This window comes from Megalobrama amblycephala, linkage group LG19, assembly GCF_018812025.1.
Source record: "Megalobrama amblycephala isolate DHTTF-2021 linkage group LG19, ASM1881202v1, whole genome shotgun sequence".
NCBI classification, from domain to species: Eukaryota; Metazoa; Chordata; class Actinopteri; order Cypriniformes; family Xenocyprididae; genus Megalobrama; species Megalobrama amblycephala.
This window is the reverse complement of record NC_063062.1, coordinates 16,530,371-16,543,923: the sequence shown is the minus strand read 5'-3', so window position 1 is coordinate 16,543,923 and position 13,553 is coordinate 16,530,371. Positions and strand designations below refer to the sequence as shown.

The 13,553-nt window shown below is 36.4% G+C and overlaps 1 long non-coding RNA gene across 1 annotated transcript; it reads left to right on the top strand.

The window, feature by feature from the left end:
* The first annotated feature begins 7,851 nt into the window (after positions 1-7,851).
* Positions 7,852-13,176, top strand: LOC125254481. The gene is made up of 3 exons (XR_007181674.1): positions 7,852-7,937; positions 12,504-12,567; positions 12,731-13,176. It is a non-coding gene; the product is annotated as an uncharacterized LOC125254481 (long non-coding RNA).
* The last annotated feature ends 377 nt before the right edge of the window (positions 13,177-13,553 follow it).

Sequence of the window (13,553 nt, the reverse complement as noted above, 5' to 3'; positions counted from 1 at the left end):
AATATTCAGTTATAGTCATAGCGCCACCTGCGGGCAACAGGAAATTACAAATTTTACACTGTGATTAACTCCTCATAGAGATTTAATCAGATCAACATCTTATTTGGTCAGTCTAATCTTAAGGCCTCACCTCACCAACGGCGTGCCGTGGCAACCTGACAAAATCTGATGTTTCGCCATGAAAGAGGAAACTGTTGTAACTCAGGCATACAGTGTCCGATCTGCCCCAAACTTCACATGTGCGATAAGAGACCTGGCCTAAAGAGATCTATATGGCAATATTCAGTAAGTCATAGCGCCACCTGCTGGCAACTGGAAATTGTATACTTTGCACTGTAATTCACTCCCAGAAACACATTTAAATATGGCTTGAAGTACCAAACATACTAGAAACACTTTAAATCATACAACACTTGGCTAAGTGCTAATGTATGCGATTAACGCCACAAACAGGAAGTTGTTGTAACTCAGACATACAATGTCCGATCTGCTCCAAACTTCATGTTTGATAATAGTCCTGGCCTGAAGACATCTACATGTCAAAGCGGCAGCTGTTGGCAGCAGGAAGTGTGGCACTTTAAAATGACTCTGCCATAATTCTCCTGTATTTACTCGCTTACATGCATGTCGTTCACTGTTCACTGTTTTCCTGAGGCCAACGGGTGGCGGTGAACCCGGGTGCGAGGGCCCTTTCATCGCTGCTTGCAGCTTTAATTCTGTTTGGAATTTTCAGTGTGAACACACTACTCGCACTATTTATAGGCATACTAAAAAAATGACATAGAATAGTGCTTAAAGGATGGTTCACCCCAAAAAATGAAAATTCTGTCATTTACGCACCCTCAAGTTGTTCCAAACCTGTATGAATTTCTTTCTTCTGCACACAATAGAAGATATTCTGAATAATGCCAGTAACCAAACAGTTGATGGGACCCCATTTACTTCCATTTTTTTTTTTCTCCATACTATGGAAGTCAACTGTTTGGTTACCGACATTCTTCAAAATAACATCCTTTTGTGTTCAGCAGAAATTGGAACAACTTGAGGGTGAATAAATGATGACAGAATTTTCATTTTTGGGTGAACTATACCTTTAAGTATGCGAATTTGGAGGCACATTTAGTCTGTATTTAGTAACTTAAAGGGTTAGTTCACCCAAAAATGAAAATTCTGTCATTTATTACTCACCCTCATGCCGTTCCACACCCTTAAGACCTTCGTTAATCTTCAGAACACAAATTAAGATATTTTAGTGGAAATACGATGGCTCCGTGAGGCCTTCATAGCCAGCAATGACATTTCCTCTCTCAAGATCCATTAATGTACTAAAAACATATTTAAATCGGTTCATGTGAGTTCAGTGATTCAATATTAATATTATAAAGTGATGAGAAAATTTTGAAGTGCCAAAAAAAACCAAAATAAAGACTTATTTAGTGATGGCCGATATCAAAACACTGCTTTCATGAAGATTCGGAGCACAAATGAATCAGTATGTCAAATCAGGATTCAGATTGCGTGTCAAACTGCCAACGGCTGGAATCACGTGACTTTGGTGCTCCGAACAGCAGATTCGATACACTGATTCATTTGTGCTCCGAATCTTCATGAAGCAGTGTTTTGATATCGGCCATCACTAAATAAGTCGTTATTTTGTTTTTTTTGGCGCTCCAAAAATATTCTCGTCGCTTTATAATATTAATATTGAACCACTGTACTCACATGAACCGATTTAAATAAGTTTTTAGTACCTTTATGGATCTTGAGAGAGGAAATGTCATTGCTCCCTATGCAGGCCTCACGGAGCCATCGGATTTGAACAAAAATATCTTCATTTGTGTTCCGAAGATGAACGAAGGTCTTACGGGTGTGGAACAACATGAGGGTAAGTAATAAATGACAGAATTTTCATTTTTGGGTGAACTAACCCTTTAAGTCATATGCATAAAAAACACTTTCAAATAAGCATTTTCATAAGCAATATTTCACCCTGATATGTGCTTTCTAAACGACTTGACGTCTAAATGCGTAATGTTTGAAAATTAATTTTACTTTTATTTATATAGCTATTATTTATTATTATTACACATAGTTAAAGGTACAATATGTAAGATTTTCTGTCCGCTAAAGGTCGCTAGAGGCCTATTCAAAACAAAGGCGTAGCTTGATGACGCCAAGTTTGAGCGCAGAATCTTGGGATATGTGGTCTTCACTTCACAGCTGGAGCAAAAGAATAGGGATAGGACTTGGGAAGAAATCATGTTCATGGATGCGATTATCAACGTTACTGTAGTATGAAGCAGAGCAGGACCAAGTGTTGTGGGAGCTGAACGAGGCCACTGGAGCGATTGTGCAACACACGCCTCACGAGCAGCAGAACTTTTATTATGACAGTCGCCGGCGCCGCTTCTGCTTTTCTGGTCATGAGTATGAGGTAACACAGCTCTGTTTATCATATTAAAAACATTTGAGAGTGTTGAAAATGATGTTGTAACATTACTCTGTGCGTTCACTCGGTGGCTGCTGTGAGACACTGTTGCACACTGCAGTAAGTTAGATCGATTTTAGAGTATCATATTAAATATTGGATGGCTTGTGTTGATAAATGGCATGCAATTAATTTTAAAACGTATTGTATGATGGAGAAAATTCTGTATTACTGTTACTAAAAATAAAGCTGATTATGCTATGTTAGCTACTTCACAATATAGTGTTTTTCTCTGAGGTATGGTAAAGCATGGTACTCGCCAAACGTGTTGAGCTGTGTAAGAATAATTCATTTTTTGTCTATAAATCTATCAAAACAGTTGTTCCCTTGTCTATTAAAACATGTAAAACTTTGGTGTTTCCATGGTTTCTACAAAATAAACCCAGAAACTGAGGGAAACACGGGTATGATGCAATGGAGCCTTGGTTAAAATTGCAATTTTCTCACGATTTACAAATACTTGGAAACATTTGGGATATTGTACTTCAGTTAAGAAAATATATAACACTGGTCTAATGGTTTTAGGATATTTTACTGCAAAATCCTTACATATTGCACCTTTAATGTATAGCTATGGTTTAGAATACAGCAGGTGAGATGAGCTCGACAATACCTGTCCTCATTCACTTTCATGATATCTCCTTTTGTGTTCCACACAACAGACGACACAACATCACAGGTTTAGAACGACATGAGGGTGAGTAAATGTTTTAATTTTTTACATTTAGGCCCAAACATGTGATGTGATGTGACACATTATTATTATTAGGCCTTACAGCTATCTTTATTGAGCAGTTAGCAACGCAAATGAAATTAAATGACTGTCGCGTTAATAATGATTTCACTGATAATTCAGTCTGTATGATATTATCATTCAGGTCACTGTAATAAAAACTGCAAACGCATAACGAACCTCTAAATCGCTGTAATATACTGTAGCATCCAAACACGTGTTACGTCGTTGTATTTGTAATATTACCTATGTCCAGTAGAGGTCGCGACTGCGCTTCGTAAGAGCTCTTCAGATGGGCGTGTTCTTCATCTGCACCTGAAGGGGCTTTTTCAGTGATGATTGAGAAAATATTACATTATTATATAATTTAAAGATGAATATGCACATTAAAAGTGGATTTGGGTGGCCGTACTTCATTCGTCTTTGTTTTTGCTTATTAAATCAACCTTTCCCCTTAAGACCAAATGCAGGATGCCAGCAGCATCTTATTTTCTCAAATGGAATGCAGAGCTTTATCACTAATTATGAAGTATGCAAATGAAGGCAGGCTCAATGACAAATGTTTTGGAAATTAGACTCCCCAAGGCCTTAGTGATTATATCACAGGAGATTATTTCTATAGAGAACCGAACTGCAGAAAAATGCCACACCATTTTTAAAAATTGAGATATCATTTGAATGTAATTCAATAGGTTTAGATTCCAATCTTGCAAGGAGCAATTCATAACTATCACACTTCTGTGTCCGTAAGCAATACAAAACTTGCTTAAATCTGCATACTGCAAATCTCTTTGTATTTAAGATCAGATCATTGACTCATTGTATCAGTGACGGTCGTCAAAAGTTGTATTTTTTTGCCTGTCTTTTGGGCTAAACCAACTGTCTGGAATTAGTTTCTTGAGCTATGCTGATTATGCCAAATTATAGATGGTGGAGATGTAAAATGTGTCAGAAGCGTGTGTGTGTGTGTGTGTGTGTGTTTGAGGTCCGATAGTTTCCCTACAGCTTCATTTTGACAGAACAGCTGTGTGAAACACAGAGAGACGGTGAAAGTCTCACAGGAGCAGATGTCCCACGAGATCCAGAGACCTCATAAAACCGCTTGACAAGTGCAGTTTGACTTTCCCGGGTTGACGTTATTTACACAGAGAGTTGGTACGGGACACATTGAAGAGATTGTCTTTTTATTAAAAAGCCAGCAGTCTTTAGTTTACACCTTGAACCACAGAAACTAAACAAAATGAACAGACGTTTTAGCCAAATTATTTTTTTATATATATATAAGGAAATACCACATAATACAGTTATTTTTACTTTTCATCTTTAAATAAATAATTAATACTGACCTTAGTTTACATTTGCATTCAAAATCATGTCTTATTGTGCCTGATATTGAAGCTTTTGGTTTGCAAATAGCAGATCAGCCTGTGGCATCACATGGTAAACGTGTGAATTTGAGCTGAAGATCCTGAGGGTTCAAGCGCAGCAAACATGTAAGCCTCGTCATGCATGCACCACTTGCTAATGGTCAACTAAGAATGAGGTTGTATGTGCATGTGTGCATGTGTGCACTGTTGAGGGGAAAGACTCTGCAGGTGCAACATGAAAACGCTGCATGAAACAGTGACAACTAGGTAGAATGTATATGGTGCATTTATGTGGAGCTGGATTTTGGCTCAGTGTTGTTGGAACAATGTGGCAGGAATATAAACTAAGCACTCGTCAAAATCTCCTGCAGTGCTAGTTGGTTGTTGCAGATTGTTAGGACAAAAACATTTTATTTATTTATTTTTTACAGGCATTCACACTGACTACAATGGTTTGAGCAAACCTTTTACCTATGCTTTCACTAGACTGCTGTTTTGTTATGTTTTGTGATCAGTTTAATGTAATACATTATTATGCAAGTAACTTTTTTTGTAGTTATAAGCCTTTAGAATGCTTTAGACACTAACATACTCCGATCAGGCATAACATTATGACCACCTTCCTAATATTGTGTTTGTCCCACTTTTGCTTGGACTCCACTAGACCCCTGAAGGTGTGCTGTGGTATCTGGCACTAAGATGTTAGCAGCAGATCCTTTAAGTCCTGTAAATTGCGAGGTGGGGCCTCCATGGATCGGACTTGTTTGTTCAGCACATCCCACAGATGCTTGATTGGATTGAGATCTGGGGAATTTGGAGCCCAAGTCAACACCTCAAACTCGTTGTTGTGCTCCTCAAACCATTCCTGAACCATTTTTGCTTTGTGGCAGGCCACATTATCCTGCTGAAAGAGGCCACAGCCACCAGGGAATACTGTTTCCATGAAAGGGTGTACATGGTCTGCAACAATGCGTAAATAGGTGGTACGTGTCAAAGTAACCACTTTGGATGGAAGGACCCAAGGTTTCCCAGCAGAACATTGCCCAAAGCATCACACTGCCTCCGCCAGCTTGCCTTCATCTTATAGTGCATCCTGGCGCCATGTGTTCCCCAGGTGAGTGAGGCACATGCATCCGGCCATCCATGTGATGTAATGTAACGTGATGTACTTTCTTCCATTGCTCTGTGGTCCAGTTCTGATGTTCACGTGCCCACTGTTGGCGCTTTCAGTGGTGGACAGGGGTTAGCATGGGCACCCTGACTGGTCTGCGGCGATGCAGCCCCATACGCAACAAACTGTGATGCACTGTGTATTCTGACACCTTTCTATCAGAACCAGCATTGACTTCTTGAGCAATTTGAGCTACAGTAGCTCATCTGTTGGATCAGACCACACGGGCCAGCCTTCGCTCCCCACTTGCATCAATGAGCCTTGGCCGCCCATGACCCTGTTGCCGGTTCACCACTGTTCCTTCCTTGGACCACTTTTGATAGATACTGACCACTGCAATGCATCGACGTCACTTTCCCGCCAAAAACGCGCTCCCTCAGCTGGACTGAGTGGCAAAAGAACCTGCTGCGTGACTGGATTTAATAGAGGAAACTGCGAAAACGCGAGTAAAACAAACAAATTACACTAAAGGTTGGAAGTGAATGTGTTCCTTACAACTTGTCAAATAAACCTAATCCATGGATTTTGACATGCAGCCAGGAGTCGTGTTTCCTGACATTTATATGTGCCTGATTTCGACGGTGGGGAAATACATACAGCAAATCTGCCTGTGAATATTTTATATAACTACAATATCGGTAGGTTTAAATCCGCGTAATCACTTATATCAATGTTATATCGTCATATTGTCCAGCCCTAAAACATATATAGTTTTATAGTATAGTTTTTGTCAGTGTTGTTTATTTAAAAACACCCAATTATGCAGAATATAAGATGGTAAATATTTAATTGATGATTTGTCATCATAATTTATAACAGTACAATATACGGTATGATTTTACCTCAAAATCCAACATTTTGACACAAAATGAAATCCATGTTTCTCTGCCTGGAGTCCAGCTGTTTCTGTGAATTGCAGCAATCTTGCTTCTTTTTTCTGTAGCTTTCGGCAGTCTTTAAATATATACCTCAGGTTTTGTGTCAAAGCTATTTGTACAGTCAATCACAAAGCTCTTTTCCGTTTTGGATGTGTTTTGTGTGTTTTTCGCGGCATTCACGCTGAAAACCAATGCTGCCGCTCAGTCTTTTGCCACTCAGTGGGCGTGGCCGCAGTCGTAACGGTCAACGGTGACGTCACGTGCATATCCTCTATTGGAAGAAAAACCTGATTGTTTTGTAATCTTACAGATTTTGATTTAACAGGCTCTTTTCCAAACTTACCATGCTGTCTACACAGGCAGCGACCTTCTAGGGCAGCATCCTAACTCAAATGGAACCTCATAAGTAATTTGGATCTGCACTCTACATAGCAACTCTATTTACCACATTAATAGATCTACAGTAACCGACATTAACATGCTGCTATGTTAACAACACAATATCAATAATTATCTATAATTTTACAATGTTTTATTAAAAATAAGTGATATTGATTTTATTAGTTTTATTTTATACACTCGTGATCAAAAGCTTATTGTTAAAAAAAAGTCACCAAGGCAGCATTTATTTGATCAAATACAGTAAAAACAGTAATATTGTGAAATATTATTACAATTTAAAATAACTTTTTTCTAGTGTAATATATTTTAAAATGTAACTTATTCTGTGATGCAAAGCTGAATTTTTAGCAGTCGTCAGTGTCACATGATCCTTCAGACACTCAACTCACTATTGCTTAACCACACAATATCATTAATTATTATTATAATTTATATTTTTGGAATTTAATGCATTATAAGTACATTTATAATCAACATTTCTCTTCCTTTGAAGAAGTTATCTTAGAAGACATACTTATGAATATTTATGCTCAAGATGTCTTAAAATGCTGTCTATATAGTCAGCACACTAGGTTTTGGAAAAAAGCCATAATGTCTCCAGTCTGCAAACACTCTGAGTGATGAAGTGAAGCTGGAGATGTTTTAGGTGTTTGTCATAGTCCTGTCACATACAGAATAAGAAATTACAGTTTTTGTAAAGATGTCTTCACATGTCTTCACAAACTGCCTTGACTCTCTTTGTTTCTCTCTCTTTCATCAGACTTGGAAAAAAAAAGCTAGAAAAGATTTTTTTTTTTTTTTTTGTTACAGCCATCACGTGTTTTGACTGTAGAGATGGAAGCTGTAAAGCATGATTGCTCAACTTTGAGGCCACAAATATTAATTTTGTATTAATAAGGTGAGTAGGCCTCTTATCATTTGCATTATTACCAACATTTTATATTACTATATGATGTATTTTAAGTGAAAGTACACTCAAAAAATATTTAGGTCTAAATTTAAGCTTTATGCATTTAATTTGCATATAAAATTCCATCCATTACAGTTGTAACAAACAAACTAATAGATTTAATATGATGCATATTTGTCAGTCATACATAAATGAAACGGTAATATTTCTTTATTTAGTTCTAATGAACTGAATATGTTTTAAAAACACAATAACCAACTTTATATATTTATCATTAATACATCTCATTTGTTTCAATCTTATATTTTAATAAACATAATGTATAATCTCGTACATTTTATACTAATTAAATAAATTACTTGTCCGACAGTCAGCTAGCCATATTTTAACCATGTTCACTTTTTAACTGAATACATTTAATTTTCACAATTGTTTATGCTGATTCTAAGCAATTTGAAAATATGATTATGTAAATAAAATAAAAGAGTTAATAAACTTTTTGAGTGCAGGCTTATCTGCCTCATTTATGTATGATATGAATCACATTAAGTTCAATGGTTTGTTTGTTAAAACTTTGTAATCCAAGTGGATGGAATTTTTTATATGCAATTCAAATACATTTTATATACTTAAATTTAATGTATAGTGAAATGCATATTATGATATAGTTATTTTTGTTGGAAATTCAATTCCAAAATCTTTCATAGTTATTTAAAATATGTCTAAATAGTCTAGTGAATTAAATTTTGAATGAATGATTTAATATATTCATTTTATTTGAAATATAGACATCTTATATGAACAGCTGCTGGCACACATCATGTATAATCAATGGAGCAATAAAGGGACTTAAAAGTGATTTACTGAACCCATCAACACCTTCGTTCATGGATCAGGCTTTCTGGGATTTGAACCTCAGACCGTTGGGTTTCCGGCTCCCTCATCACATCAGCATCAGCATCACACTGATCCATATGTTGTGTTTGCTATATAGAGCTCTGCATGGGGAAACTAGAGTCAGCGCATTCACACTATGGGTTACTGCTGATGTGCTGGTAACTTAGCAACAGCAAGTTCAGTAACATTAGACGTATGTGATGTCTCAGCATCAAAGTAGCAATGGCAACATAGCAAACTCTGTGAATATCATTAGAGTAACGAAGATTTATGCACTGACATTTGTGAAGAGCATTAACGAGCCCGACTGCCCTCTGCGGCCGCACTGCAATAATAAATCGCCCGTCTGGGTAAAACTGCAGTGCACAGTGGCACATCTGAAGTGTTTCTACACTTTAATTTACAGAGCGCACAAATTAACTGTGCACTCTTCGAAATAGCCAGAAAGTTTTACAGCTCCACAAATAACTTTTTATTCAGATGCTTTAGAAAAGCATCTATGCACAAATGTTCTTCAGTAAGTTTTACCCAACACATTTACTTATATTTTTACCCAAGACATTTACTTATTTTGACCCAACACATTTGATACATATTGATATTTGATACATTTGACCCAAAAATATTTATTAAATGGTAAATGTGTCAAGAAGTTAGTGTTTCATTAGATTAGATTAGAACTGTTGTTATTGGTACTTTTCGCTTTTCATTGTAGAACAATGATATATGCGGACATTTACAGATAAGTAAAGGCTAATTATAGTTTAATTCATTTAAATAAATTAAATTTAAAAATTAATTATGAAAATAACTAACATTATCAAATTAATTTACCATGATTAGTTTTGTTAATGGTTTTTGAGGATTAGTCACACAACCTGTTCATATTGGCATCTAATTTAATTGGTTTCAACCAAGTGACAGATGAATTTGTGCTAAAAATTTAATGCTCTAATAACATACACGACAATTAATAAGTTAGATTCTTTTCCAGGATTCTTTGATAAATAGAAAGTTCAAAAGGACTGTTTATTTGAAATCTTTTGTAACATTATTAATGTCTTTACTGTTAATTTTGGTCAATTTAATGAATACCAGTATTTTTTTGTCACCTCAACTTTTGAATGGTACATTCTAAAAAAATGCTGGGTTAAAAACAACCCAAGTTGGGATGAAAATGGACAAACACAGCAATTGGGTTGGTTTAAATGTTTGCCCAACCTGCTTGGTAGTTTTATTTAACTCAACTATTGTTTAAAAATTACTGTATTGTTTGCTTAAAATGAACCTAAAGTATGTTGGGAATTAACATTTATTAATAAGTTTAAAGAATAATAATTAAACAATAAATATTGCTTATTAATAAATGTTCACCGAAGAGTGTTGGAACGCGCAGCATTATTCAATGTGTTGACGTAATTTCAACTGAAACAGGAAGACAGGGCGATATATCGAACAGCCCTGCCCCTTTTTTTAAATGGCCAATAGCGTTTCGTTATATCACAGTTTGACCAGAGCCGTTAGACTCTGTAAAACCTCAGTTTCCTTCTAATCTCTAACCGTTTCTCCTCATAATGTCCTTTATATCGCTTATATACAGCATTCTGTGCAGAATTCAAATGGGTCCGATACCTTTTGTGGTTTGTGCCGACTCGCGCATATGATCCACTCTGTGCTCTCGTGTCTCTGGACCGGAGCAGGCTGTGCTGCTCATTGCAGCGGTTCATGTGACACTCACTCGAAAACGGACTTCATTCGTGTCAAAGGAAAGCATATTTACACCGTCTGAATCGTTCCCTATTCTCTATATAGTGCACTATGTACCATTCAACATGTAGAAACTAGTAAATGTGTGAGCAAATGACTGATTTCAGCCGAGGCTTCAGCGTCTGTAAGCGTGTAGGAGGGGGCGGGACTTCAGATTCTAGAGAGCATTTGATTGGACCGAAGAGTTTTTTTTTTTTTTTTTATTGCAAAAAGGTACAAATTGATTGGACCGAAGAGTTGATGAGAAACTGAAGTGTGATGTGATGTCATGAAAATCTGTGATCCATTTTAGCAGAAGTGAGAGACTAAGCGTGTCTCAATCAGCTCCCTAGTTCAGTAGTCAGGGCACTGATCAGGGTATCAGCCACATTCACTTTCATTATATACTGATTCACGACCTAGGGAGCTAGGGAGCTGATTGAGACACAGGGTAAGTTTTGAATGCTTAATGAATTAATCTTAATGAATGAATCTCCTAAATGCAAATTTTGTTATTGTTTTGGAGCACACCAGCTTATTCGTAACCTTAATGCTACATATTCATACTAAAAGCTAAAAAACTTAAATTTTGATTTCAGACTTTAATTAAAAATCAGACACACAATTTCTAACCTATTTTATGTTTATTTTAGGCCAGCTATACAGTCATTTTTAAACAATAGTTGGGTTAAATAAAACTACCCAGCAGGTTGGGCAAACATTTAACCCAACCACTGGGTTAAAACAACCCAATCACTGGGTTTTTCCATTTTTATCCCAACTTGGGTTGTTTTATTTTAACCCTGAATGTTTTAGAGTAGTGTATATAAATACAAATAATTTAAAATATTCCTTTAGTCAAAATAAAACAAAAAACAATGTGTAAAGCACGTCTTGATTATTTTAAACTATATTTTTAGGTCACACTTTAGTATTGGGAACACAGCCTATTCACTACACTGTAAAAAAGAATTATTGGTTTAACTTTAAGTTACCTGGTTGCCTTAATTTTGAGTTCATTGAAATTAAAAATTTGAGTTAATATAATGAAGACAATTGATTTAATCAACAGAATCTCAAAATATTATGTTATCTGAACCACAATATTTAAGTTGATTTGACAAAAGAAAAAATGTTGTGATAAATCATGAAAATAATATTTTACAGTGTATTAACTATGACTTTTGCCTCAATAAACTCTTAAATTACTGCTTATTAATAGTTAGTAATGTAGTTGTTGTAGCGTTTAACTTTAGTACGGATTAAAAGGATTTAAGGATGTAGAATATGCATTAATATGTGCTTTATGAGTACTAATAAACAGCCAATATGCAAGCAGATAAGCAACTAAAAGTGAGAATTGTTCCCAATTGTAGCAAGGTATGTTGTTATGGGAAGAAGGAGGCGGGAACCGGCAAACGTTTAACAGACTTGAATATACAATAAACCAAGTCCCTCACAGCCGACTGCTGGTCACACAAACATAATAAAACATAACATAAAATCCAGGCCTGGTCCTCTTTCGCCCTTCACTGTCATCGCTTCTCCTTTTATGCTTCCGGAGCTCCTCCTTATGAGATATGATATGAGACCGGTGCAGCGCAGCCAACTCTCATCAACACTAGCGCCACCGGCCTCGCACCGTTCTCTCACGGATCTCGCCCTTCCCTACTTGTCACACACATACTAAAGTGTCACCCATTTTTATTGTATTATACTTATTGCATTAGACATTTCCAGACATTTTTCCTTGCTGACATCAGCTTTAAGCAAGTGACAGATGAATTTGTCCCAAAATTTGTTTGATTGGACATCCATCCTTTGACATGAACATCAAAATCTATTTCTTTCTCTAACTATGCATGTTATACAGTTATTGTTTACATTAGCATTGTCTATCTTTGTTATCAGAACAGACCTGAGGTTAATTTTTTGGTCGTGACCCACCAGTTGAGATGAGCTGCTTTAAATACAGGTACTCAATTATCAATGGACTGTCTGTCTCTCTGAATGCATCAGAAGGTACAATAGTAATCCTTTTTTTCCATGACCTCCTCTGGTTTTCCTCCTCCGCTTGTCTTCCACTCCCTCTTTTTGCCCGTTGATCTCTGCACCTCCCCCTCTTTCCCTTTCGGCAGCTCAACCGGAGGGGATGAAAGCAAGTGAAGAACAGATCAAAGCTTCCCTCAGGGCCGCAGATACGCTGAAGACAGACACAGGGGTCGTATATCACTCTGTCTGTCTGGCAGACGGGTGCCACAGCTTTATCTGACGAATACAGTCCACACCGCAGCTCATTCTGCAAATCATACACTCATTGAGGCCAGTCACAGTTTACAGCATTTACATTTATTACGCTGCTCTCTGGAATACGTCCAGCATTGAGTCAAATATGTTGGTATAATGACCAGTAAATGGCAAGTAAAAAGTCCTTGGTGGACTTGAGTATTCATTTTAATATATATGGTGATGAGTATAAATCCTTTGATAGATGGCTAGACATCAGTATTTCATGTTTGTGTATTTATTCATTTAAGAAGCTTTGTAATAGGCAGGATAATGTATAGAATGTCATTATCACAAAATAAACACACTTCTAAAATATACGCTACTGTTCAAAAGTTTGGGGTCAGTAAGATTTTTTTTCAAGAAGTATTTTCAAAGAAATACTTTTATTCAGCAAGGATTACATTGATTTATAATGTAAAGATTTATATTTCAATTAAATACTGTTCTTTTGAACTTTCTATTCATAAAAGAATCCTAAATAAAAAAAAAATCATGGTTTCCATAAAAATATGAAGGAGCATAACTGTTTTCAAATCAGCATATCAGAATGATTTATGAAGGATCATGTGACACTTAAGACTGGATTAATGAGGCTGGAAATTCAGCTTTGACAACACAATAGTGAGAACACTAGTGTCGGTTTGGAGAGTCTGATTCATTTTAGTTAATTTC